The following is a 25,123-nucleotide window of genomic DNA, read 5'->3' as shown; positions in this document are numbered from 1 at the left end:
GCGTTGGGTCTTCATTGCTGCAGGCTGTCTTCCTGTAGTTGTGGCGAGCAGGGGCTTCTCATTGCGGTGGCTTCTCTTGTTGTGGGGCACAGGCTCTAGGATTGCGGGCTTCAGTAGTTGTGGCTCACGGGCTCTAGAGCACAGGCCCAGTAATTGTGGCACACGGGCTTAGTTGCTCCGCAGCACGTGGGATCTTCCTGGACCAGGATCAAACCCACGACCCTGCACTGGCAGGCGGATTCTTAACCACTGTGCCACCAGGGAAGTCCCCATTTTACAGATCTTTAAGTTAACTAAATGTAGGGAAAAGTTTGCTTTTGATTAGAGATCACAATATGTGGAATCAAAGAACTAGAGTTTGAGACCTGAAAACATCCAAACTGTTTCGGCTTCTCGCCTTTGAGTGAGTCATTTATCAATCCCTTTGTTTTTGAGACAGAGATAGCAGCACGAGGATATTCAAGTGCGTGTGGCAGCGGGGAGAGGAGTATTGGCGCCCCTAACCCCTGCATGGTTCAAGGGTCAACTGTGCATTTTCGTATCCATGGTCCTAGTATTCGAAGTCCTGATGGGGTCTCTATTTTCTCACCAATTTGCCCCCATAACGTTCACACCCAAGTCGCTCTGCTCCAGCCCCATTGACCACTAGTTCCTCAAAGAAGCCAGGCACATCCCCATCTTAGGGCCTTCTCACTTGCTGGTCTCTCTGTCTGGAATTCTCTCCTCCCGGAGTCCAGCTTGCTCCTTCACTTCCTCAGTTCTCTGCTCAAATATTCCCCTGTCCGGGAACAGCACACACATCCTCCTTTCTCTCTTTCCCCTCTGCTTCATTTTTCTTCATTACCCTTATCACTCCCTGACATTGTACACATTTACTTGCTTATTGTCTGTCTCCTCTGCTAGAATATCAGCTCCACGAGGCAGGGGCTTCGTCTTACTCATTGCTGTATACTCAGGACCTGGAATAAAGTGCTCACTTCACATCTGTTGAGTATTTGCTCTTAGCGGGCACTTATAGCAATCCTGGGAGATTTTTTTAAAGATTGTAAAGTTTAAAAAAGGATAATAATTGTAAGCAGAAGGCCTGACACACAGTAGATTGTCAATACGTGTGAGTTCTTTTACCTCTCAAATTCTTCTCTAGGGTGTATAGGCAAGGATTCATCATCTTCCTTATTTAAAAAAATATATATATTTATTTATTTATTTTTGGCTGCATTGGGTCTTCGTTGCTGTGCACAGGCTTTCTCTAGTTGCGGAGAGCAGGGGCTACTCTTCATTGTGGTGTGCGGGCTTCTCATTGCTGTGGCTTCTCTTGTTGCGGAGCACAGGCTCTAGAGTGCAGGCTCAGTAGTTGTGGTGCACGGTCTTAGTTGCTCCGTGGCATGTGGGCTCTTCCTGGACCAGGGCTCGAACCTGTGTCTCCTGCACTGGCAGGTGGATTATTAACCATTGCGCCACCAGGGAAGCCCCTTCCCCATTTTTTAAGTTAGGAAAATCAAGTTCTGAATGGTTTAGTGACTTCCCGAGGTCACTGCAAATGGCAGCTCTCAGTATGGAGTCTAGGCCTTAATGCAGACAGCAGCCATCAGTTAAATGGTCAGATTACACAATGGAAGGCAGAGGTATTAGCACATGGACTAATTTGCTGCCCACTAATGGATACTAGCTAGGTAACTCTCCCACTCCTCCAGTTTCACACCCTGGAGACTTTGGCAGGATACATGTAACTCTCTATTAACTTCTTGGGGAAGGAGGGAGGCCTGGTGGTGCTGTAGATAAGCAAAAGGTCACAGGCATTTGACACCTGAATATATCACTTAATCACTTATTTTCTTTTGACAGCAGGCTTACCTTCCCAATTACGTAGGATCTCAGTTACATTCACATGAATTTTCAGGTCAAGGCCATGTACTCCATGTTTGCAGAACATTTGAGTTTAGGGCAGTGGGATTAAGGGACATGAAAGAACTCAGTTGATTTAAGGCAGCCAACAGGAGAATAAGTGTGTGCCATCAACTCTAAAGTACGTGCTCTCCAGAACAGAAAACAGCAAATCACTGTGAATGGAATAAGTGAAAGTTAACAGACCAATAGTACTTGGCCCTGTAAGTGCTAATATTGGACCCATCTCGGTGTCTGATTTGGTAGCACCTCTCATCTAGCCTCTCACTTCCTTTTTTTTTTTTTTTTTTTTGCAGTACGCGGGCCTCTCACTGTTGTGGCCTCTCCTGTTGCGGAGCACAGTCTCCGGATGCGCAGGCTCAGCGGCCATGGCTCACGGGCCCAGCCGCTCCGCGGCATGTGGGATCCTCCCGGACCAGGGCACGAACCCGTGTCTCCTGCATCGGCAGGCGGACTCCCAACCACTGCGCCACCAGGGAAGCCCTCTCACTTCCTTTTATTACCCTCTTTTATTTTTCTTTTTTTATTATCCTCTTAATTCGGAATCACTCGCCTTGGCCCATCTGACCTACTCCCCAAGTTCACTGGTGACTTCACTATCCACCAGATCGAATGCTCCAGACCTCTCTCCTCTGACAGTGCGGTTTCTTCAAACCAAGCCTGACCCAGATTCTGGGGATTTCACTCCCAATGCTGATCTCGAGAGGGCGTCTAATATTTAATAACGGAAACCCCAAAGCTAGGGAGGGCTCTGCAAAGCAAGCACAGAATGGTCATCTTTTCCTAAATCTGAGATGTGTAATTTTTAGCAAGAGTCACGAACCCCTTTGGGAATCTGATAAAAACTGTGAGCCATTTCCCCAGGGAAAAGCACAGTCACCCAAGAATTCAGGGAGTCCTGTGTTCCATGAAGCCCATCCGCGGGAACTGGGTTAGGCACATCTGTTTGAAGTATAGAAGCATCTATTTCTCAGAGCCTGTGTTATATTCCTTGAAACATTCCAACGATCTGCTGCTTTTCAACCTTAGGATGATCGGGGGTGCTTCCCCCACTTAATTACAGAGGAGTTTGTGTTGGGAGAAGGCAGATCTAGTGGTAAATGAAGCTTAGGACTTGTCTGGGAGAATGAAGATGAAAAGAATAGCTCAAGTCTCGTGTTTTGGCAGAAGGAAAAGGAACAGGTCGTCCTCACGCTCAAGCCTTGTTCTAAACTTAGCCAGCTCCTGTGGTTCCAAGTTGGCAAAATGAGCTCCCACCGTCCTAATAAACACGCCATGGTGCAGTGACTCATGAGATAGCAGCCGGGTGCGGGATTCGGCTGCTTCTAGCCAGCCAGACGAGGGACATGGTGGGCTAGACTCCCAACACAGCAAGGATGTCCAATGTAGGGGGGAGGACAGCCTGGGCACCGGGCTGCCCTGAAGAGCCAAAGAGGCTTGCCAGTGGCAGAACCCAACTTATCAATGCACAGAAGAGCAAATGAAGGCCTGGGGGTCTAGGGAGTGAAGGGGAGGACGTGGTGAGGTCACACGGTGAGAGAGGGAGCCATCCCGGGGGCGTCATCTGATAGGACTTCACACCCATCAGGGCACTGAACAAAGGAGACAGTGGTACCACATGGGTACATCTAAGGAGGATGGCATTCCTAGATGCCACGGGTATTCTGCTCCCTGTGACCTTACACATCTAAGCATCAACAGAAGGTGGATTCTAGAAGGTAGACAGGTAACGCTCCTCTGCCCTGCCTGGCCCTGCTGTGGCCAGGCTGCCCTGGTTAGGCTGTGCTGGAGGCCTGTGCTCAGCTCAAAGTGCTGCACACCTGGGGAGGGTGGGCAGTTAGGAGGGGTGGGTGAACTTGGGGTTCACCACTGGATGGGAAGGGGAGCCGCCAAGGCATCATACAGCATCACCTGAGAGGTGATAGGAGGCTGGGACAGGTGGCCCAGACCAGGGAGGTAAGAGACAGGCTAGGGGCTGGAATGGAGCAGGACATTTGTCCTGAACAAGCAGGAATGGGCAAGTTTGCCCTGAGTGGGGAGTGGCCTCCTGGCACCAAGGGAGGTCTGAGGGCCCAATGACCTTTCACAGCTATTGAACAATGAAATGGGAGGTAGTGAGCTCCCTAGCACTGGAAGGCTTCAAGCAGGTCCACTTGGTGGGGAGAGGAGAGAGCAGATTCAAGCATCAGAGTCCCTTCCAACCTTAACAGTCTTCGGCTTGGATTCCCCCAGAAGGCTTGTTGACAGAGAAGAGCAGAAATTCATTTCTTCTTTTCCAAAGTGGGAAAGTTCAGACCCAGACTGAACACTGCACCCAAGGTCACACAGAATGGCAGCAGAATTGGGAACAAAACCCACATCTGCGTCTTCCCAAGCCCCAGACTTTCCCATCTGGTTTCCCAAATGGTGTCCCAGCCTGCGCTATTTTGGGCTGGCTTCCCCACCGGGACAGAGGTCGCCTATGGGACAGCATGGCCCTGCCTGCCGGCTCCCAGGTGAGGCTGGTAAACGAGCACCGAAGGGCCAGTCCTCTCTGTCCAGGTCCCAAAGGGAGACCAACCTTGGCTCTGTCCCTGCGCCCTCAGGAGGGAATGAAAGGATGCAGGGCACTTATTCTGACTCTCGCTCTCTTCACAAAGAAAAAACATGTTGACTTCCTTTGGGGAATTCCCAAGATCCGCAGGTGAGGACTTCCCTGGTGGCACAGTGGTTAAGAATCCACCTGCCAACGCAGGGGACACAGATTCCATCCCTGCCCTGAGAAGATCCCACTTGCCGTGGAGCAACTAAGCCCCAAGCCACAACTACTGAGCCTGCACTCCAGAGCCCATAAACCACAACTACTGAGCCCATGCGCCTAGAGCCCGTGCTCTGCAACAAGAGAAGCCACCGCAATGAGAAACCCTCGCACCGCAACGAAGAGTAGCCCCTGCTCGCCACAACTAGAGAAAGCCCGCGCGCAGCAACAAAGACCCAACGCAGCCAAAAAAAAAAAAAAAAAAAAAGACCCGCAGGTGAACCTTGTCCTCCAGGCCACCAGGGAGACCCAGCTGGCCTGACTTAGACCTTTGTTTCCCAAGTAAGTTCCTTAGAACACCAGTCCTTCAAAAAGCTCCTTGAGGAAAGGCAGTTTTGTTTTTTGTGCTTTGGAACGCTTTATTAAGATATAATTCATATACCATACAATTCACACATTTAAGCTGTACAATTCTATGATTTTTAGTATATCCAAAGTTGTGCAACCATTGCCACAATCCATTTTTGAACATTTTCATCACTTCTAAAAGAAACTCCGCCCTGCGACTATCACCCTCTAATTCCCCATGTTCCCAAGCCCCAGGCATCCACTCTTCTACTTTCTGTTCCTATAGGTTTTCCTATTCTGGGCATTTTACATAAACAGAGTCATATAATATGTGGTACTTTGTGTTTGGCTTCTCTAACCTGGCATAATAGTTGCAGAGTCCAGCATGTTGTAGCATGTGTTGGTACTCCATTCCTTTTTATGCCTGAATAATATTCCATTGTATGGATATCCCACATTTTGATGATGTATTCAGCAGCTGGAGGACACTTGAGTTATTCCCACCTTTTGGCCAATATGATTGAGGAAAAGTCTGGTGTTCAAACAAATTAGAGAGTGATGCCAGCTCTATGTCCCTCTTCCAGATTCACAGTGTCCCTTAGCATATTAAAGGCTCTGAGAAGTCCTGCAATAAAGGCAACTGTTCATCTTTACGTGACCTGGTGTAACCAGACTTTCTTCACACAGAGAAATCCCAGGGATGGATGTGTCAAGGTATATACTTGGGAAGACAGAGACCAGACTGAAGAGAAGCTGCCAACCTGGAAGCTCAACTGAAAGGAAGTGAGCAATAGAAAGCCTTCCAGCTCCTCCCGCTACTGCCACTGGAGGGACTGTACTCCGAGCTGAAATGTCATGAATCCTGAGATATCCAGTAAACTGGGAGACCTTGCCAGGCCAGGCCATTCATTTGCTCCTTTGGTCATTAAACATACACAGTTTGAGCAACTATGCGGCTAGAGCAGAGGCTTTCAAGAATTTCTGACTATGGGTGAGGGGTCTGGGAAGCAGTGGGGGGCAGAGAAAGGACCTAGAGCATCCCATGCTTCTGCCTTAGCAACCCGGTGGACAACGGCACCTTCAGAAAGCAGTCAGGATCGGGGAGGAAGAGGATGAGTTCAAGCTGTGACATCTTGAATCTGAGGGGCTGTGGGCCATCCTCAGAAAATGTGGGGAGATTGGAGTTTTCCTTGGTCCAGGGCTCAGAAGAGAGATGTTGGGCTGAATGCTGAGTCTCAGGGGTCTTGTTAAGGCTTGGGAGTGAATGAGAGACTTGGGGAGGGTGGGAAGTGCTGGGAAAGAGAGTGAGAACACAGTCTTGGAGAACACTAGTATTTTTTTTTCTAGCATCTTTATTGGAGTATAATTGCTTTACAGTGGTGTGTTAGTTTCTGCTTTATAACAAAGTGAATCAGCTATATATATATATATATATATATATATATATATCCCCATATCCCCTCCGTCTTGGGTCTCCCTCCCTCCCACCCTATCCCACCCCTCTAGGTGGTCACAAAGTATTTAAGTATTTAAGAGTGAGTACTTGGGGGGAATTCCCTGGCGGTCCAGTGGTTAAGACTCGGAGCTTTCACTTCCCGGGGCACAGGTTCAATCCCTAGTCGGGGAATTAAGATCCTGCAAGCCCCGAGGTGCAGCAAAAAGAAAAAAAAAAAAGAGTGAGTACTTGGGAAGTGATGGAGAGAATGCAGCCAGTGAGATCTGAGGAAGACAGGAGGGTGGGGCATTACAATAGTGATGACGTGGTCAGAAAGGCCAACCGCCACAGAGATCACAGGGGATGAAACCAGAGACAGGGGACAGGAGAGAAGGGTCAAGAACTCTATGGCAAGAGGTGAAAGGGCAAATGATGAGGATGTGAAGCCAGGGTGTGTAGACACACTTTGGAAAAGCATGACTGAGAGAGGGGAGAAGGAGGGGTCCGTTCCCTAGGAAACAGGAGCCAGAGCGGGCGGCGGGCAGCAGAGCAGGTAAGGCGGCCTGGCTTCAGCCTCTCAGCACAAGCTTCCCTCACAAACCTTCTTGCTACTTGGAGAAGAAGCAGCCTCTTTTTGGCAACCGTTTTGCCCTTACTCATGCTTGGATTAAAAGCAAATTCTAATTTCCTGGCCGACTCATTTCCCACCCTTCAGGGAGCCTGGCAGGAGGCCCCGACTCTTTCCCTGCCCCTCTACTTCCAAGCAAGAGTGAGGCTAGGGGAGCTGCTGACCGTTCATCAAGGTCCCCCCCCACCCCGATTCCCCCTTCTGGGGGGATGAGTCAAAGCTAAGACCCGGAGAAGGGTCTGTGGTTTGCCCAAAGCCACAAAGCTGTCCCCACACCACTGCACAGACCCTCAGTGGCAGATGTCCTGGAAGGCTTGGGTGGGAAGGGGGTGCCCAGCCAGTCTGGAGGCCCCAGGGAACACCTCCCCACTCAGCAGGAGCGCTGATCCCTCCAGCTGAAAGCGCCTCGAGAAAAGGGAGAGATAATAAAACAACTCTCCCGTGACTGGTTGGCTGGTTGCCCGCGATTGCCTGAGTGGGGAGGGGCGGGCCCAGCCCTGGGCCTCCTGCCAGGCTCCCTGAAGGGTGGGAAAGGAGTCTGGAAATCAGAATCCCCCGTTACCCTAGGCATGAGTAAGGACACAGCGGTTGCCAAAAAGAGGCTGCTTCTGCCCGGAGTAGCAAGAAGGTTTGTGAGGAAACTGACACCAAGAGCCCAGAGCCAGACCCCATTACCCACTCTGCTGCTGTCTGGCTCTGTGACCTTGAACCTGCTTAGCCTCTCAGGGCTTGGAAATGCCACCCATCACCTCTGGCATACACATGTTCCTTTGCTCATTCATTCATCCAAAAAGCATTTCTCAGCATCTGTTCCCTTGGAAAGGGATGTGTCATGGGGAGAGCTAAGGATTTGGAGTCAGAGACCCAAATTCAAATCTCCACCTGCCACTTACTAGCCATGTGACTTTGGGCAAGTCGTTTAATCTCTGTGTGCCTCAGTTTCCTCATCTACAAAATGGGGGTAAGACTACCTACCTCATAAGGTAGTTGTAAGAATTAAGTTAAACTAGACAGACAACAGTCTTTAATAAATGCTGAACACAGCAGCTGTACTTAGACAGCAGTGGCAGCCTGGTGATGCTGCTGGCTGTGGTAGTGTAAGTACTCTGTAAAGCCTAAACCAGATCCTGAAGCATCAAAGATGCTCAGGAGATTTTAGTTTCTGTTATTGTGTTACTGTTGACATTAACAATCATAACACGATAATATCATTGTATGTACAGCGCTTAACCGTACTTCCTGATGTGGCAGCTACTCCAGAAGTGGTTGTTATTAATGCATTCGTTTCAGCGATGGCATCATGATATGCCAGTGCCCAACACCTAGCAGGTACTCAATGTGTGAGTTCCCTTCTCATCAGCAGGGACCTCGGGGCATCCTCACCCTGATGAAGCGTCCATGGTCATCTAGGATGGAGTTAAGCACCGTTGGGTACCCAGAGCAGGGTGCACGTGAATCCCGGGGTCCTGTGGAGGCCTCCAATCTAGGGCCACTCAGGACCCAGATCTCTCTCACAGCTGTTGCTGGAGGACACAGATCTTTCCAGCAAACCTCAAGTCTGGTTCCAGACCAGCCACTGTCCCCCATCCCCACTCCATGTTTCTCGGCCCAGGAGTGAGCTGGACTCTGCTCTCCCTGCCCAACATTTACATTCCCAGCTATTTATAACCCAGGCTTACAGCAGCCATGGCTGGGGCTGAATGGGTAGTGAGAAATCTGGCTTCCCATCACGTGCGCAGCCCCAGAGGCCCCTGGCACCCATCAGAGCATTTCATTTTCCAAGCCATCTCTTTAGCTTTCTTTCTCCTTCCCTGGCTCTGGTCCAGCATCTCTGTAACTTGGGTGATTTGATTCAAGAAGAGGTCATTTCAGCCCTCCCTGTAACTCTGCTTTGGAGTCACCTGGGCCAGGAGGTCCTGGCCTGTTTGTGGCCTGAAGGTGCTGTGCTTCCCTTTCAAAGCCTCCCTAGCACCAGGGAGGAAGGCGGCCCTGACTGCCTGCTGGGAAGTGGAGGAGAAGATGAGAAGTAATGTCTAATAGCTTGGGGGGTCAGGATAGGAGGAGGGCACCGTGCTGTCTACAGTGCCAGGGAGAAGGGTGGGGGCACCAGAAGCCCCTGAAATGCGGTGAAGGGGCAGGAGCACAGGTGCTGGAATCCCAGATCTGCTACTTCCTAGCTGTGTGCCCTTGGACAAGTTACTCAACCTCTCTGAGTCTCCATTTCTTACCCTGTAAAATATAAAGATAGTCCCACGACAGAGTCACTATCAGGACTGAGAAAATCTTTGAGGAGCTCCCACAGCACAGCGTCTGGCATGCAGTTGCCAGGTCTGTCTTCCTTTTACCTCCCCTCAAACACAGATTCCCTGGACCACTGAAGGCTAGAAGAGCTGAATCCATTGCACCTCGTGGTTTCTAAGGTTTGCAACTGAAAAGGGCATCAGCTTGAGGAAGAGAGCCTTGGCCTCAGCTTCCGCTGACTGGGGTCTCCCCACCTAAACTGCCTGATTTGAAGCTGGCCTGTTGGTTGAGGGCAGCAGCCGTTCTAGCTTGAGCCTGAGTGACCACAGACACTCAGGCCTGGGAAGGAGGAGGGATGGAAGGGGGAGAGGGTGTCTGCATGAGGAACTCTGGAGGCTCGTGGGAGAAAAACGCGACCTCAGCTGAGAGTTGGGGCTCAGGCGTGATCCAAGAGCCTCTGCGTGGCTTTGTGACAACATCAAAACCCGGCATCGTGAAGGCGGGTATGTTCTTCCTACAGGGCTGAAGCAGGAGGGGAGAGACATGGTGGCCCGAGAGGCTAACGTGAGGCTCACATGAGGCTCACATGGGAAGAAATCCCCAAAATCCCTAAGGGGCAGGGCGCACAGAGCTGGAGGGCCTGCCATCACCCTAGGCTCCCTCCCCGGAATCCTGCTCACGGCCCTTATAGCGCCCCCTGGTGGCTGGGGAGAGATGCTTGGCCCAGGCTGAGAGCTAAAGTAGGTTAATATCCCATGCCACTCAAAGAACAGATGGACTCTGTGTGTGCGTGCGTGCACGTGTGTGTGTGTGCGCGTGTGTGTGTAAGTTGGCACTGGGGAGACTGGATTTAAAATTTACTCCAGATCACTCTGAGTTTCCTCAGGGGCCGCACAAGCCTGCGAGCTCTGGGAGGGAAGGACCACCTCTAGCTTGCTCAGTGCGGTCTCCCCAGGGTCCAGTGCACAGCCTAGGACTCAGGAATGATGAATGGATGAGTAAATGATGTGAGAGAGTGGTTTTCAGGAAAAGCTGCCAGGACTTCCCTGGTAGCAAAGACCTGCCTGCCAGTGCAAGGGACACGGGTTCGAGCCCTGGTCCGGGAAGATTCCACATGCCGCAAAGCAACTAAGCCTGTGCGCCACAACTACTGAGCCTGTGCTCTAGAGCCCGCAAGCCACAACTACTGCGCCCGCGTGCCACAACTACTGAAGCCCGCGCAAGTAGAGCCCATGCTCCGCAACAAGAGAAGCCACCACAATGAGAAGCCCATGCACCGCAACGAAGAGTAGCCCCCGCTCGCCGCAACTAGAGAAAGCCCGCGCACAGCAACGAAGACCCAACGCAGCCAAAAATAAATAAATAAATATTTAAAAAAAAAAAAGGAAGAGCCTGCCAGGTGTGGGCAGAGGAACAAGACCAAGAAGGCCTTGGTCTGTGGTCCCCGTCCCTTCTCACACCCAGCCGAGCCACAGCTCAGGATGGTAGAGGCAGCTGGTGGAGGCAAGGGGCATCCCAGCTCTATACCGACATGCTGGGTGGCGCCTCAGGCTCCTCCTTTAACCTCTCTGAGCCTCGTGATCCACATCTACAAAAAAGAGACCCCAAGTAGCTGTCTGGGCAGAGGTTTTTTGAAAATTAAGTGAGTTTGATGGATAAAACAGCATAGCGTGTTCAGGGCTCCGTGCACGGGCATTGCCCTGGCAAAGCAGGGATGGGTGGGCAGAGCCTCCCCCCATCACCCAGTACCCTTCCCTGCTCTCTCTTCCTGTTGCATTGCAGCGCCAGCTCCCCAGGAGAGGCTGGCAACCGCTGCTCCGGCTGCTGCCTGCTGGCCTGTGTCCAGGCCCAAACCAGCCCCAGGTACAGCGGCTTGCTTTCTTCCTGCCCCTCTTCCCTTCCCACTCACCAGCCCCCACTCCCCCATCTGTGCCTTTCCTTCTTCCGACAGCAATTTCCCCGCCTCTCTTTGTGTCCCTTCTAGACATGGTTCCAGCCCCCTCGCTGGAAAAGACTACAACGGAAACTTCTTCCTCAATTCTCCTATTGTGACAGCGCTCCCAGCCCCCTCCTCCTGGGCCCCTGGACTCCAAGAAGCCCTCCCACCCATGCACCCACCCCCTGCTCATGAGGCTCAGCCTGAGACGGGAGTGGGCACCTCACCAGAGTGGACACATCACTGATTTAGGAAGCAGAGCTCAGGGAGCTGGCCTGACCTCCCAGCTCTGCTACGATCTCAGGCGGCGGTGAAATCTTCCTGGGTTTGGGTGTCTTTTCCCACAAATGTGGACCCAATCACCCCACTCCAGGCTCCTGTGCCACCAAGGCTGAGGTGACAGAAGCCCTGCCCGACCAGGGAGGTCAGCAGCATCCTCTCAGGGGCCCAGGCCCTTACTGCACCATCTTCTGGGGAAACACCTCCTGTAGCATCCCACTGCGGCCACCACTACCTCAGGGTAGGAGAAAACTCTAGCGAGTCTCACAGATTAGTGCTCACTGTGTCTCAGGCACTGAGCTTTGACCTTCATGTGAAGTATCTCATTTAACCTTCACCACAACCTTTTGAGGTCAATATTATTGTTTCCCCCATTTTACAGCTGAGCACACTGAAGGGATTGCCCAAGGTCACATGAAAGTCAGTGGCGGGATTGGAAGACAGCTCTAACTTCAAAGTTGACACACTTTGATCACAATTCTTTCTCTGGACAGAAAATGTACAAACCCAGAAACAAAAACAAAAACAAAAAACCCCAAGCCCATATAAATAAAATCCCCTTCTTAACTGGAATCGATTTTATGCAAAGGAAAAGTCAGAGACTCTGCAAAGCCCCACCATTGTCACCTGAACATTAAGAGGTTCTGGGACTCAGTTGGCAAATAAGGGGTGGAAAACAGATCATATAATAAAAAGTGCATACAGGGACTGGAGCAGGTTAGCCCAGAGTCTGAATGCTGATTCTTCAATTTGCTACCTGCGTGGCCATGAGGTGGGGATGATACCTCTCTATGATTTGGTTTTGGGGTTTTCTCTTCCAGTGTAACCAGATGAGATCTTACTGAACTGACCCTCCCACAGATAACAACTGTTGACAAAACACACACACACACGTGCACACACACACACTCAAGGCATTGGAGAGTGAATAAAAGCAAGTAGACTCTGGAAAAAGGGAACAACAAGGGAGAATTTAACCATTCTTTATGGCTTTGAACTTGAGAGCAGACCATAGCCAGCACAGCACAGATAGAAAATCTGCAGTCTTTCTGGCTTGAAGAACCAAAGGAAAAATTTCATATCAACCACAGGTACTAGAAAGTGAAGGCGGCAGCCTTAGCCAAGGAGGGAGAGCCTTGGGTCCTGTGCATAAACTTGGTTCAAAGCTCCAGTTGATCCCTGAACCACACATGCATGGAAGTGACTTCAGCTAAGGGGGGAAAAAAAAACTGAATTGAGATTTGGGCTGCCATCCAAAGAGCAGTTTGAAGTAAATTGCCTAATAAAATATCAACACATTTTGAGAATATAACAGAATCCAGAGCCCCTACAATGAAACATGCACAATGCCAAAGATACAATCCTGTTCCTTTATAGTTATGTTCTCAGACCACAGTGGAATTAAACTAGAAATCAATAACAGGAAGATAGCTGGAAAATCCCAAAGTATTTGGAGATTAAACAACATACTTCTAAACAACACACAGGTCAAAGAGGAAGCGTTAGGAGAAATTTTTAAATATTTTGAACTATAAGAAAATGAAAGTACAAAATACCAAAATTTATTTGACGCAGCAAAAGCAGTGCTTTAAGGGAAATTTATAGCATTGAATACATGTAGTACAAAAAGAAAAGATCTAAAATCAATAATCTGGGCTTCCCTGGTGGCGCAGTGGTTGAGAATCCACCTGCCAATGCAGGGGACATGGGTTCGTGCCTCAGTCCGGGAAGATCCCACATGCCGCGGAGCGGCTGGGCCCGTGAGCCATGGCCGCTGAGCCTGCGCGTCCGGAGCCTGTGCTCCGCAACGGGAGAGGCCGCAACAATGAGAGGGCTGCATACCACAAAAAAATAAAAATAAAATCAATAATCTAAGTTTCTACTACAAGAAACCTTCCCATGACCTGTGGAAGAAACTAGAAGATGTTAAAACATAAAGAGTTTAAACAAGAAAACAATTCTATTTAAAATCGCATCAAAAAGAATAAAATACATAGGAATCAAGTTAACCAAGGAGGTGAAAGACTCTGAAAACTATAACATATTAATGAAGGAAATTGAAGATGATTCAAAGAAATGGAAAGATAACCCATGCTCTTGGATTGGAAGAATTAATATTGTTAAAATGTCCATACTACCTAAAGCAATATACAGATTCAATGCAATCCCTATTAAGTTTTATATATATATATAATGGGATATTATTCAGCCATAAAAAAGAGTGAAATTTTGCCATTTGCAACGGTGTGGATGGACCCAAACGTATAATGCTTTGTGAAATGTCAGACAGAGAAAGGCAAATACTCCATGTTATCACTTATATGTAGAATCTAAAAAACAAAACAGGGAATTCCCTGGTGGTCCAGTGGTTAGCACTTTGCGCTGTCACTGCCGTGGGCCCAGGTTCAATCCCCGGTGGAGGAACTAAGATGCCACAAGCCACTGCTGTGTGGCCAAAAATAAACAAATAAATAAAATAAAATAAAAAACAAAACAAACAAATGGATATAACAAAACAGAAACAAACTCATTGACATGGAGAACAAACTAGGAGTTACCAGTGGGGGGAGGGGTGGGGGAAGCGGCAAGAGAGGGAATTCAGGAGCTACAAACTACTGTGTATAAAGTAAATAAGCGAGAAGGATGTATTGTACAGCCCAGGGAAGTATAACCATGATTTTGTAATAACTTTAAATGGAGTATAATCTATAAAAATCCTGAATCACTACGTTGTACACCTGAAACTAATATAAAACTGTAAATCAACTATACTTTAATAAAAAAATCAAATCAAATCAAATTCCCCTGTAAATTAAAAAATAAATAAATAAAACATGAAGAGTTTTACAAGAAAAAGAAAACTTCAGGGCTAGGAAGGGCCTCAAACGGTGACTTTTCATGATGTCTCCACCATTTAATAGGTAAGAAAGCTGAGGTTAATAGCTAAAGAAAATGGGCTTTGAAGTCAGGCAGCTCAGGGTTAAATCCTGGCTGTGTCGTAGCAGAGGGTCACTCTGGGTGATGGGCGGCTTTCTCACTGATGGTCGGTCCTTTGGCCTCTTCATCATCTCCTCTAGTCATGGGGAGCTCATTACCTTTCCCAGCAGCCCCTGCCACTACTGGGCCAATCTCCTTGATAGAAGGTTCTTCCCTGACTCAGTCCTGCTCTTCCTCAGTTTCACTTCTCCCCTGAGGGTCCTGTCACACAGAATAGATGAGTGCCTTGTCCTCATGACAGCCTTCAAATGTTTAAAGACTGTATTCACCCTCCCCTCCCCTCCCCACCCTGTCTTCTCTTCTCCCAGCCAAGAGCTCTAACAAGCTCCTAAACTTTACTGACAATCACTGTGTAGAAGTCCAGGCTCAGAGAGGTGAAGTAACCTTCTCAAGTTCACACAGCTAAGACGTAAACAACCATTTCTCTGAACCCATGATTGTCTAGGTCTCTCTGTGGTTCTAAGCTACCAGTACCTTTTTGTTAACTCTCTCTCTCTACCCCATATTAGTTTCCTGCGGCTGCCATAACAAATTACCACAAACTGAGTGGCTTAAAACCACAGAACTTTACTCTCTCATAGCTCCAGAGGCTAGACGTCCAAAATCAAGGTGTTGGCAGGGCCCTGCTCTCTCTGAAGTCCCTGGTAGAGGGTCCTTCCAGCCTCTTCTAGCTTCTGGTGGTTGTCAGCAACCCTCGGCATTCCTTGGCTTGCAGACGCCTCACTCCAATACCTGCCTCCGTCTTCACATGGCCTCCTCCCTATGTGTCTGTGTTTTCACATTGTTCTTGCCTCTGTGTATGTCTCTGCACTCAAATCCCTTCTTCTCATAAGGATACCAGTCCCTGGATTTAAGATCCAATCTAATCCAGTGTAACCTCATCTTAATTTGATTATCTCAGCAAAGATCTTACTTCCAAATAAAATCACATTCACAGGTACCAGGGGTTAGGACTTGGACATATCTTTTGGGGGGACACTATTCAACCCCTCTACCACCAAATGTGGTAGAAAGCAATTCAGCAGAGGAAGCTGAACAGAAATTGCCGTGCCTGGGGAGTAGGCTGTCCATGCTCAGGGGGTGATGGAGGGCTGGACAGGGCCCCATGGAGAAGGCCCAACCGCCCCGGGCTCAGAGACGGGAGCCTGGTTTGTGCTCGGTCACCAGACTGTCTTGTGCTTTTCCTGGCTGCTCCGTCTATCTGTCCTCCAGCTGGTAGGAGGGATGGCCATGCAGGCAGAAGAGGAAGCCCAGGAGGGGAGGCCAGCAGCTCCTGGGCCTGTCCTGATCATTTGCAAGGAACCCTGTGCAGGTCACAGCGTTGCTCTGCAAGACACTCTGGGTTGTAGCTGCTGCTGAATTGACCTCATCGGTAGAGCAGCAGCTCAGTCTAGAGCCAAAGGATCCTTGGCAAGGTCCGGGAGGACTGGGACGGAGGGAATTTCTCTTTTTCTTTCTTTTTTTTTTCTTTTTTGGTATCACATTTTATTTTTTTTAATTTAATTTTAATTTTATATTAGGGTATAGTTGATTTACAATGTTGTGTTAGTTTCAGGTATACAGCAAAGTGGTTCAGTTATACATATATATCTCTCTATTCTTTTTCAGATTCTTTTCCCATATAGGTTATTACAGAATATTGACTAGAGATCCCTGTGCTATACAGTAGGTCTTTGTTGTTGATTATCTATTTTATGTATAGTAGTGTGTATGTGTTAATCCCAAATTCCTAATTTATCCCTCCTGAGGAATTTTTCTTAAAAGAAAACAGATAGAGGAAGACTCCCAGGGCAAAGAATGCAGTGTTTTCCTTTTACAGAGTCACCGACCAAATCCCAGTTCATAAGAAGGACAGACCTACGCCTTATGATTTAAAAGAAGGGCCTCTGGGGGCTTCCTTGTTGGCCCAGTGGTTAAGAATCCACCTTCCAATGCAGGGGACACAGGTTTGATCCCTGGTCAGTGAACTAAGATCCCACATGTCGCGGGGCAACTAAGCCCAAACACCACAACTAGAGAGCCCGCGCACCGTAACTAAGACATGACGCAGCCAAAAATGAATAAATAAATAACTACTTTTTAAAAAAAAAACAAAGAAGGGCCTCTGAGTAGGGACTGCACAGTCCTTCCTGTGTGTAAGGCTATCCCTGGGGCAAGGTGGCTTTGTGCAAGGAGCCACTTGAAGGCAGGCAGACTGGGATTCAAGCCTTAACTCTGCCAGGTACCAGCAGTGTGACCTGGTGTGTCAGTTACCTCTCTATGTACCTTATGCCCCTACATCTGAAACAGAGTGGCTTGAAAACCTTTTTTGTCTGCCTCTCTGGCTTCTGTGCCCCCACCTTAGAGCAAAACCCCTTGATTTTCACTTAGAAGGTCCACCCCTCCCCTGCTCTCGTCCATGAGGTTAGGGAGGGCACCACACCTCATTTCAGTGGTACATTTGGATGGGCTTGGAGCTTTTGGTAAGAGCCTCAACCATTGGGACGTCACCCTCCTCTGGTTGGAGTGATGGGCTCAAGGACATACCAGTGACCTGAGCTGGTTTTTGGGGTGGGTGGCTGGGCTTTTGCAGGAGCTCCCAGAAAGAGGTTTCTGTTCTCCCACTGGCCTTAGAACTCTAGGGATCTGAACCTGCAGCCAGATGGTGACTATGAGAGGACCCACAGGGATGCTGGGGTGATGACATGCTGCCAACCTCAAGGTGAGAAGAAACAAGAGTCAGGGCAGTGTGGTCCAGGAGGCATTGTTGAACCTAGATCCAGCCATGCCTGAAGCCAGATATGCCCCCCTTAACCTTTCAGTCACATAACCCAGTATGTTCCCTCTTTTGCTCAAGCCTCGAGTTGGGTCTCGTGTCACTTGGAGCAAAAACATCCTAATCAACTTAGATTAATAATATTCATTTCAGCAGCTTACTGTAGGATTCAGCAGAATTAGATCCTCCGATTATGAGTTTTTTGAGGACAAGCTCTGTCATATCCATATGTGTGTTCCTAGTAGCTGACCCATAGCAGATGCTCAGATGTTTGTGGAATGAATAAATGTGCTTAAACGTCCCTAAAAGCTTATAAGATTCTTAATAAATGTTAGTTAATATCATTATCCCAGCAAAGTTAATCTCATCATCTTTTCTTGTTCCTATTGCCCTACGTCTTTGGCAATATGAAGAATGGCCGTATTCTCCGCCAAGAATTAATTGGTTCCTCCAAATAATTAAATAATTAAGTTAGCAATATCTGTTGATGGCCTAGTATGTTCCAGGGTTGGCCAGTAAAAGTCCAGTGATGAACAAAAATGACACATAGAAACGGGCCTCGTGAAGTCCCAGCAACTATAAATTGTGTATGACAAGGTTACCATCGAGATAAATTTAAGTGCCCAGGGCAGCTAACCCTGACTTGGAGGATTAGACAAGCTTCTCAGAGGAAGCGTTGCTGGGGGCTGAAGGCTGAGGAGGGGTTACTATGGTAACTGGGGTGGGGTAGGAGAGTGCTCAGGGGAGGGGAACTGGCCAGTGCAGAAGCAAGGAGGTATTAGAGGAACTCGGACCAGCCTGGTTTGAGAGGGCTGAGCCTGGATTGTATGGCATTGATGAGGCTGGAAGGATGGAGAAGGGGCTCCCACAAACCATACTAAAGACTTTGGATATAGTCTTAGAGCAGAAGGAAGGCACTGAAGGGGTAAGAGGTGGGGTGGAGCATGTTCAGACTTGCAGTGTTGGAACACTCTGCTTGGCCGAAGTGTAAAGGATGGTGTTAAAGACCAAATGCTGGGAAGTCCCCGTCTGTCCAGTGATTAGGACTCCACACTTCCACCGCAGGGTCACGGGTTCCATATCTGGTCGGGGAACTAAGGTCCCTCATGCTGCACGTGGTGTGGTCAAAAAAAACCAACAAATGACCAAATGTTTTTGTCCCCCCTCCCCCCAGTTCATATATTGAAATCCTAACCCCCACTGTGATGGTATCAGGAGGTGGGGTCTTTGGCAGGTGATTAGTTCACGAGGGCAGAGCCCTCATCAAAGGGATTAGTGCCCTTATAGAACAGATCCCAGAGAGCTCCCTCGACCCTTCTACCATGTGAGGACACAGAATATGATCGTCCATGAACCAGGAAGCAGACCCTTACCAGGCACTGAATCTGCCAACGCCTTGATTCTGGACTTCCCAGACTCCAGAATGGTGAGAAATGAATTTCTGTTGTTTACAAGACACCCAGTCTCTGGTATTTTGTTCCGGCAGCCGGAATGGACTGAGACGGATGGGTTGTCTGGGCAGTACACCCAAGGTGGTGCAGTGGTCCGAGGGAGATGCTGGTGGCCTGAACCCAGGGAGAAGCAAAGGGTGGAGAGAATTGGGCTGATTCCACAGTTGTTTGGAAGTGATGGAGAGGATGTTGGGAAAAAGGGAAAGGGAAGACTCAAAAGGCAGTAGGTAGAACCATGTGGCTGTTTCCTGAGAAAGATCTGGACAGGAGAAACAAGGATGGCCATTCACGATTGCCGATTCCTTCCACTGCCAAGGAGAGCTCTGGCTCAGCCCATATCCATCCTGGGCTTTAGGGATAAGCAGGGGAACTGCTGTGGCCTCAGCTAGGTTTCCATGGAACGAGCTGAGGTTGGGGTGGGGGACTGGCAGCCGCTGCCACACATGCAGGAACAAAAAGAGAGAGACGTAGAGAGGCACGTTCAGAAGGACAGAGAAAGAGAGAGACAGCTGGGGAAACAAGCTTTTAAAAGTTCTGCTGACTTATCACAGTAATTCCCTGTATTGGTTTCCCAGGGGCTGCCATAACAAGTTGCCACAAGCCTGATGGCTCAAAACAACGGAAATTTATCCTCTCATAGTGTTAGAGGCAAGAAGACAAGTCAAGGTGTTGCTGGGGTTACGTTCCCTCCAAAGTCTCTAGGGGAGAATCCTTCCTTGCTCCTTCCAGTTTCTGGTGGCCCCAGATGTTCCTGGGCTGCATCATTCCAATCTCTGCCTCCATTTTCACGGCCTTCTCTTCTCTCTACCTATCTCTCCTCTGTGTGTCTCTTATTAGGATACTTGTCTTGGATTTAGGGCCCACCTGGGTAATCCAGGATGATCTCATCTTTAGATGCTTAATTACATCTGCAAAGACCCTTTCTCCAAATCAGGTCACATTCTGACCTATCAGGTTCCAGGGGTTAAGATGTGGACATATCATATGGGAGGGCCACCATTTAACCCACTACTTTCCTTTCTAGTCTTTTCTCAAGGAACAACAATGAAGGTTTCAAATCACTTTTTTATTATTTTTTGTATCAGCTTTATTGAGATATAATTCACATAACATACAATTCAACACATTTAAAGTGTACAATTCAATGTTTTTTAGTACATTCACAGAATTGTTCTAATCTTTATCGTTACTACCCCTCCTGGGGCTGTTGGGGGAACATAAATAAGAGTTTATGTGAGTAAATGTCTTAAAAGACGCTATCACAAAGGAGGGGTCTCCAATGATGGATAAGTGGTTTGAGCCGCAAGGACCTCTCTTTCAGTATCTGCAACTTCTTTGTGAGTAAGAACCATCTTTTAAGTCCTCAAACCTTGAATTTCACTGGCGCAGCCAGAGGAATTTGGGGTCAGAACTGGGAGGGGAGGAGGTTGGTGGACAAATTTTCAGAAGAAGTCTGGGAGGTATAGAAGGGAAGAGCTTGATCTAGCTGCTATCTCTATATCTATTTATGCACATATCTATTTATATGTTTTAATCTATCTACAATTCTAGTTATTTAGTAAACATTTATATAGCACTTAACTATGTGCCAGGCAGCACTCTAAGCACTTTATGCAAATATTAATTACCATTTATTAAGCACCTAGTGTATAAGTGCGAGCACCTGGCACATGCGTTCCCATTCAACTCTCCCAGCAACCCTGCAAAGGAGCTATTATTGTCCTCATTCTGAGGTTAGCAAACAAAGCAAGCAAATGGGGAAGCTAGGATTCTGAGTTTTGTGTGATGCCAAAACCCACATCCTCCCACCGCTCCTGACATGTTAGAAATCCAGGCAGGGTGGAAGCTGCCTGGGTGGAAAGATTCAGCTAGTTTGAAGAACTAAAGCTGAGATGGTTTACAAAGTTCTTCCACATCGAAGAATGTTGACAGGACCTGCTAGCAGGTGTTTGAGAATCCCTTTCCCACGGTCTTCATATTAAAAGGGAATAAACTGGGACTGGAAAAGTCAAGGGAGTTGCCCAAGGACAGTTGTGTTCCAGCCACATACACTGTTAAAAAGAGTTTTCAGATGGGCAGGGAAAAAGTGAAAAGGCTTTTTATTAAAGTCATCTGTAGACCCTTTCAACATTCAGCATTCTTTTCAGGAATGTTCTCAACTCTTCCCAAGAGGGCACAGCCTGGCCACTGAACTAAAGCGAGTCAGAGAGAATGGATGTTCTTTCAGCTCTTACTCTGCACCAGGCATTGTACACACATCACCTTGCAACAATTCTAAGTAAATATTTTTATTCTCCTTTTATACCTGAAGAACCTGAGGTTCAGAGAAGTAAGAGGATTTGCTGAGGAAGTGGTGGAGGTGGGATCTGAACTCAGATCTGGTTGACTCCAGAGCCTGCGAGGCTCCTTCCACTGCCACTCACTTTCTCATCAGAGGGCAGCCAGGCCACCAGGCAGGACGGCAGGGTTAGGTCAGAGCTATCCCACCCCTCAGGAGGACATGCAGACCAGAAGGCGCGGGAGCATACTCCATTGCCCTGAGCCTCTGCTCTCAAGGCATCATGGCTGCAGGGCCAGGAATGGGCGGTCTCAGAGATGCCCTTTGCGTTGCTGTTCATGCCTCCGAGCAGCAACCTGAGGTCCACCTCGCCCAGGTTCCCGTCCTGAGGTAAACCCCCATTATGCCACCCGCCCAGGGTGCTAGTCCAGAACCTGCTTGAACACTTCCAGGGACAGCAAGCCCACTCCCCGCTAGCTGTGTTAGCGCAAGCCCTCCAAGCCCCCATCAGTCCATTGATAGAAATAGGGCCACACGTAACAGGAATCGGGCTTTCTCTGGCTCTGTCCCCAGCAGCTCCCGCGCACCTTCTGGGAATGCCCTGCAGGTGTCTCACAGGTGCTCCGCCTTTAGAGGTACGCTTCCCAGATGTCAACCACCCACTTCAAAAATGCTGACTTATGGGGACTTCCCCGGCGGTCCAGTGGTTAAGAATCAGCCCTTCCAGTGCAGGGGGCGCGGGTTCCATCCCTCCTTGGGGAACTAAGATCCCGAATGTCCTCGGTGCAGCACCCCCCCAAAAATGCTGACTTTTTAAAAAAACGATCTTCAGCGTCCACAGGAGATATGAAGACACCACGCTGTCATAAGGCCACCACTGATCACCTTGCTTCCCAAGTGGAGCCCCAGCTGCCCTCCGCTCCTGCTGCTTGCAGGGGTGGCCTTGTTTCAGGGCCCACAAATGATCAGAATCTGGGAAATATTATCGTCTGCAAACTTTGCACGGGAAACACCATGGGGTGGTGGGAGGGGCGAGGAGGGTAAAATTAATGCCCGCGGGTGTGTGCGGCGAGAGTGCTGAATTCCAGTCCCCCGCTTCCCAGGATGGGCTGCGCTGCCTTAGTCAAGGCACACGCCCTCCCCCAGGTCCCAGTTTCCCCATCCGTGACCGTCAGGGATCTGATTCCGGGCAGAGGGCGGGGAAGAGCCGGGTCGGAGGCCTTGCTCGGCTTCTCCCGCTCCTCGCCGGCCGGGGGAGCTGAGTCCTGGCAGCCGAGGGAAGCCGGCTCGGCTCCGGCGCCCGGGGAAGGCGCTGCGGGCTCGGGCACCCCCTGCGGGCCGAGAAGCGCCTCGCAGTGCCGGCGATCGAGGCCGGCGGGGAGGGTGCCGGGCCGCCGCCCGGGCCGGCTAAACTGGGCGCAGGACTATGTCACTGGGGAGAAGGGAAATGAGTCATCGCTCCCCGGGGCCGTGAGGAGGCCCCGGGCGAGTGCAGAGTCGCGGCTACAGGAAACCGGGACAATGGCCGGAAGTGAGAGGAATGTGGGCCTGGCTTCGGCAGCGGGGGCCGTCTCCGCCTCTGACGCCGGACCCTGCAGAGGGTCAGGCGACTAGGGGGAGAGGGGGTGATACGGTGCTGGGGGTGGGGGGTGGGGCTGGACGGATGGAGGTGGCCGGAGTGGGGAGGTGGACGTGGGGTGGCTGGAGGACGTAGGGGGCAGAGCCATGCCCGGGGTGCGCCAACCTGAAGCACAGCCCAAGTCATCTTTCCATCAGCCTAGCCGGACCCCTCGGTGGCTCCTCAGTACCCTTGGAACAGCGCTCAAATTTGACCGAACGTGAGAATAATCCCAGGGGCTTGTTAAAGCCCAGATCCCGGGGCCCCAGCCCAGCGTAGGTCAGAGCTGAAGCAACAGGAGTGCATTTTTCACAAACTCCTAGTAGGGGATGCTGAGGCAGGGGTCCTGGGGCCACTCCTTGAGTAGCTCCATCTTAGAATAGACTCCAAGCCACTTAGCTGGTCTATTGTTCCTCCAGCCTCACCTCTCCCACTTCCTACCCCCTGCACACATGTTCTAGCAAAACTCAACTACTTACTTTTTTCTGTTTCTTTCCTCTTTGTGTTTACACAGGCTGTTTCCTTTGACGGAAACAACTTCCTCTCGCGCCACTGCTGCCCAAACTGGCTGACTTCCACCAGCCCTTTAAAATCTTCTCCATGGTGTACGTCAAAGGGCACAAGTAACACAGTGGAAAGGTAGCCCACAGAACCGGAGGAAATATTTGCAGACTCTATACATGATAAGGGGTTGATATCCAGACTATATAAAGAACCCCTATGAATCAACAACGAAACAACACACGATATGATTTTCAAATGGGCAAAGGACTTAAATAGACATTGCTCCAAAGAAGATATAGGACTGGTCAATAAGCACAAGAAAACATACTCAATATCACTAATCATAAAAGAAATGCAAATCAAAACCACAGTGGAATACCACTTCACCCATTAGGATGGCTGTTATCAAAAAACAAAAAACAAGAAGCGTTGAAAAGGATGTGGAGAAACTGGAACGCTTGTGCACTGTTGGTGGGGATACAAAATGCTGTGGCTGCTGTCAAAAACAGTATGGTGGTCGGGACTTCCCTGGCGCTCCAGTGGTTAGGACTTGGTGCTATCACTCACCAGGCCCAGGTTCAATCCCTGGTCAGGGAACTGAGATCCTGCAAGCTGTGTGGTGCAGCCCAAAACAAACAAACAAAAACAGTATGGTGCTTCCTCATTTGATCTGGGTGTCCGCCAGAAAGAACTGAAAGCAGATACTCAAAGAGATGTTTGTACCCCCATGTTCATAGCGGCATTATTATTTTTTTAATATATTTATTTATTTATTTTTGGCTGCGTTGGGTCTTCGTTGCTGCGCGTGGGCTTTCTCTAGTTACGGCAAGCGTGGCCTACTCTTCGTTGCCGTGCACGGGCTTCTCACTGCAGTGGCTTCTCTTGTTGCGGAGCACGGGCTCTAGGTGCTGGGCTTCGGTAGCTGTGGCTCGCGTAGAGCACAGGCTTAGTAGTTGTGGCGCACGGGCTTAGTTGCTCTGCGGTATGTGAGATCTTCCCGGACCAGGATTAAAACCCGTGTCCCCTGCATTGGCAGGAGGATTCTTAACCACTGCGCCACCAGGGAAGTCCCACAGCAGCATTATTCACAATAGCTAAAAGTTGGAAGCAATCCAAGTGTCCATCTACAGGTGAATGAATAACAAAATGTGATATATACATACAGTGGAATATTATTCAGCCTTAAAAAGGAAGGAAATTCGGACACACACTACGACATGGATGAACCCTGAAGACATTCTGCTAAGTGAAATAAGCCAGTCACCAAAGGACAAATACTATAAGATTCCACTTATAGGAGGTACCCAGAGCAGTCAACTTCTCAGAGTTAGAAGAATTGCCAGGGACAGAGTGGGGTGGGGGGAATGGAGTTATTGTTTAATGGGTATAGAGTTTCAGTTTTACAAGCTGAAGAGTTCTGTGGATGGATGGTAGTGATAGTTGCACAACAATGTGAGTGTACTTAGTGCCACTGAACTGTACACTTGAAAATGATTAAATTCATAAATTTTAGGTTATGTGTATTTTCCCGTAATTAAAATTTAAAACTAAACAGTCTCTGTGGTAGCCTCTCTCCTTCTGGTTGGAGAGAGCTTGACCCCGTGGCCCTGCCCCACTGCACAGGATTAGGAGACACAGTCCTTTGCTGGGGAGCCAGGTTACATAGGGTCTGTAGGCCGTCGTAGGACTTGACTTGTACGCTGAGTGAGGGCTTTGAGCTCACAGTGACTTGATCTGATTTGTAAAAGATCCCTCCAGCTGCTGTGTTGGGAAGGTTGAAGAAGGGGAGGAGAGGGATTCGTTTGGGTGACCTGCTTTCTTGGCTCCCTCCTGCCCTCAGGTGGAGCTGACCTCTTCCTCCCTTGTTCCCTGAGCTTCCAGGACACTTCTAATAGTTGAAACACTAGCTGTTTGCTTATCAATCTTCCTCCAGATCGATGTATACACAATCCCTGGCCCAGAACAGGTGCTCAGCAACAGATGTGGCAAGCAAGTTAGAAGCAATTGAGAT

This window comes from Globicephala melas, chromosome 20, assembly GCF_963455315.2.
Source record: "Globicephala melas chromosome 20, mGloMel1.2, whole genome shotgun sequence".
In the NCBI taxonomy this organism is placed as follows: domain Eukaryota; kingdom Metazoa; phylum Chordata; class Mammalia; order Artiodactyla; family Delphinidae; genus Globicephala; species Globicephala melas.
The sequence above is the reverse complement of the archived record's forward strand: the minus strand, read 5'-3'. Positions refer to the sequence as shown.